The sequence below is a fragment of the Rhinolophus hipposideros genome (assembly GCF_964194185.1).
Source record: "Rhinolophus hipposideros genome assembly, chromosome: 9".
Lineage (NCBI taxonomy): Eukaryota > Metazoa > Chordata > Mammalia > Chiroptera > Rhinolophidae > Rhinolophus > Rhinolophus hipposideros.
The window spans coordinates 78,874,903-78,878,855 of record NC_138055.1 but is presented as its reverse complement, the minus strand read 5'-3'; the positions used below and the strand labels follow the sequence as shown (position 1 = coordinate 78,878,855).

General features: G+C 37.8%; 1 pseudogene across 1 annotated transcript; it reads left to right on the top strand.

Moving 5' to 3' along the window:
* Positions 1–2,672: 2,672 nt before the first annotated feature.
* Positions 2,673–3,351, top strand: LOC308502166 (HAUS augmin-like complex subunit 2; annotated as a pseudogene). Its single transcript has one exon. The product of its transcript is annotated as an HAUS augmin-like complex subunit 2 (transcript).
* The last annotated feature ends 602 nt before the right edge of the window (positions 3,352–3,953 follow it).

The following is a 3,953-nucleotide window of genomic DNA, read 5'->3' as shown; positions in this document are numbered from 1 at the left end:
TCCGGCTTGGAAATGGTAATAAACATGATGGGGCTGCATGGATGGCAAAGGATTCTTAGCAAGATGTAACAGGGTAGAATTAATGCTGGAGCAATTATTGTTAGCAGTATGCTCATTTTCTTTGTGTAATTTATGGCCTTAATCACTTATAGGCAAATTTAATCACGAGGCGTTGCTCTAGATATTTGGACTGAATAACATTGGCAGTTCAGGGTGGATGAAAATTCTTCACACATGGCTTCTTCCTCCACAAAGGAAGTTCCTATAGCTTTTTATTTGTCTTTGATTTTTAAACTCAACAAAAGGAAAGAGGTCTGGCTTTTGAAAATAAGCCCTTGAAAAGGAGCCACAGACAGGTGTCAACAAGCCTAGGCCTGCTTTCTCATCCTGAAAGCAATGAATTTATTTTCTTTTCCTTTGTGATGAACAATAGATGTGGAGAAACAGACCCCAGGTTCATGTGAAACAGAGACTGAATGGATTGCTAATCAGCATTCTGACTTATGCCCTGGATGTTCTGACTGTGTTATACTGAGCCCAAGTACACAGCAAAAATATATACATTTAAAAGAATCGGTTCATGAATTTAGGTGTGGGTGTCAGTTTCATGTTGGTGGGCCAAGACTGGTCTGATGAAATGCTTCATTGAAGAGTTTGCCTAAAAACAGAATATTTACATAGTGAGGAAAGTTTCAGATAAAACTATATAAGCAGCATAAATGGTGAGTTTCTTTAGACTTAGGTTCCAGCTGGCACGTGCTTCAAGTCTTCTATTCTCATGTTATTGTATTTACACCTCCTACCAGGCAACATTATGCATCTAAATACTTGATGAGACTGTGGGCTCATCAAGGAGAAAAACTGAATTTTATTTATCTTTGTATAGCCAATATCTGTCCTGTGCTTGGTATATAAAATATTTAATAAAAAGTGATCTTAATATAAATAGGACATAGTGAGTCCTCTGTTTGTTGAATAAATGGCTTGATTGAGTCTTGAGGGATGAAATATATTTATTGCCTAGGTCATTTATAAGTTAGGTACGTGCTTCTATTATTATCCAAATCTTCCAAAGTCTCTTCAGTCACAGACACTATAGAAACCTGTACTAAGAAAATCGTTAGTTGAAAATACGTGTCTCAAGAAAACTAACTCACTAAAGATTTAATTGTATAAGGTGTTGAAGAGGATTGGGGAAATATGGAAACAAGAGTCTTTGGAGGATGGATTTAGCAAAATATATTCATCAAATCCTAAAAATTCTTGGCTTTGTGGGCTTGTTGGACTCAAGTGAAGAGACCGTGCAGCACTCACTGAGCTACCTGCAACATTTGCATGGTGTACTCCCAGATAACACAGAAATGTGCAAAAGATGATAGTGTAACGAAATGTTTTGGAAGCGAGCAAACCCCTACACATAGTGGATGTCGACTTGAAAAGTGATCTCTAATATGCCACAGCCTTTATCTTTGACAGTGTCTTATGTCACATTTGTAATTAATGTTAGTGATCCCAGCTTACCAAAATTTTTGAAAACACAATGTTGGGAAGGAAAATCGGTAAGGAGGATTTATGATGCCAAATAATACCACACCGAGAAGGACACTGAAAAAGCCAGAGGTGTCTCAGAAGAGATCAGGGATAAAAAGAAAACCATGCTATATGAGGAAGTTTTGCAGAGAAAATGGGAACCCTTAAAAGCTTTACATGAGGGCAAACACTATGCTGTAGACTGAGAATAACTCCCCTTTCCTCTGACTCCATAAGCCTTTCGAAGCCACCATCCAAGCTTCTTTTGCTGTGACACCAGGAAACTGCCCATGTTGACACTAGAGTTGCAAACTCTACAGTCAAATTCATTGCAATATGCTTTGTAACCTTCTTTCTTACATCTTGACCATCATTCACTATAGAAACCTCTCTTTTACGTACTGTCTACCCAACCTCACTCTCACACAGAACTGTTCTTTCTTTCACCCTCCTCCCCACTCCCCACACCTTTAAAATATGCCTAATGAATTTCTAGTCTAATGTTAAAAAATATTCACAAAACAAAGTAAAACAAAAAGCCAACTCTTTCTTAACAATAGTCCCAATTCTTGTTTCCTAAGTGCCTTGCTGGAATAAAACTCTTCTCTTAAATCTTTCCCAAGAAGAAAATACTTTTCTCATATGCTATATAAGGCCTGGAAGGGTGATTACCATTATTAATTTCCAAGCTCTTACTCTTGATTCTCATGTAATAATCTCTCTTAAGTGAAGTTTACAACCTCTGAACATCTCATTCTCTATTTTTCCTCTTTATAATCTAAAAACACTTTAGCCACTCTCTCACACTGATAAAAAATGTTGGCATTTGAATCAATATTTTTATCTATCCTATGTTCTATAATCAACTATGGCAATTTCAAAATCCAGAAGAAGAACCTACTTATATGATTTCATAGATTCTTACTGCTTTGAACCCAGTCAGCTTCAGTTCAAATCTACTTTTCTTTTGTGTCAAAGATTTCATTCAGAACCTTTTTAATACACACACACACACACACACACACACACACACACACACACACGCATGCACGTGTTTCTCAACAGAAATTCTAAACCTCAAAATCCGCATCTCCTGGCGTTTTGCTTATTTTCGGCGGCTCTCAGAGAGGTGGGTCTGAGCCATGGAGGCCGCGAACCCCTGGGACAAGGCGTCCGCGCCAAACGCTGCCGGGCTACGCTGGGCCGTTTCCTAGCATCAGGGTTGGTCACTCAGGAGATGCTAAATATGTCTAAGAAATCAGCTTCTTGCTTTGTGAACTTTTCCAATCTACAGCAGATCACAAATATTCGAGCTGAAATCAACCAGGAAAACCTGGAAATTGAACTTCTAAGACTAGAAAAAGATACAGCTGACGTTGTTCATCCTTCCTTTTTGGATGAAAAGTGTCATACTCCGCAATATATGAATAATCATTTGGAAGCAGTGCTAAAAGAGAAGAGGTCACTCAGGCAAAGACTATTGAAACCTATGTGCCAGGAAAACCTGCCTATTGAGTCTGTTTATCACAGGTACATTTGCTGGAGGTGGCAGTGACTTTCATTGAGAGATTAGAGACCCATCTTGAAACAATTAGAAATATCCCTCATTTAGATTCAAATCTAAAGAAAATGAGCAAAGCTTTAGCCAAGATGAATATTTTGGTGACTGAGACAGAAGAACTGGCAGAGAATATACTCAAAGTTTCCTCTTGTATCCCCCAAATATTAGCTGAAGAAAATGATCTTCATAACCATGGTATTATAACGCCTTCTTTACCTTTTACTTCTAACGTTCATGTCTAAACTATTAATGCCAAGTGATTCAACTGTTTATTTTTTGCTTAATTATGTGTAGTCATGTGAAGTCCATTTCTAGTCAATGGGAACAGGAGTATTTATAGGCTTTGCTGCTAATAATGCTGAAAGACCCCTCTTTATATTGAAGTACGAAGATTCCAAGTACTAAAATTTTCTTTGTTTTTCATATATTCATTCCACTTTTCAGTAAAACTTGTGAAGATCAAATATAACTATGATGATTTATTAACACAGTGTCTTATCCATATTTCCATATCTCAGGCAGCAGACTCTATTATCTTTTTTTAATGCTTGTTTCTGATTTATAAGAGTCTTCTTCAATCTAAAAGTATGTTGGTTATTCCTGTGTGGTTGTCATTAAATGTGCAGAAACGAGTAACATAGCAGGCCTATCTTTGGACTTGCTTGCAAGGTGGGTCCTTTACTGGCATCTGGGAACTAGATTTTTAGAGGATTCCTTCCACTCTCACTGATACAAGTTATCTGTGACTAAGCTGTTTGTACAGTGGGTTTGTGCTGAACACCTGCTTTCCTCCTGGGAGTCTAGAATTTGGGTACATGCTAGGCAGAAGACACCTATGTGACTAGCCTGCTTCATGGTGAAC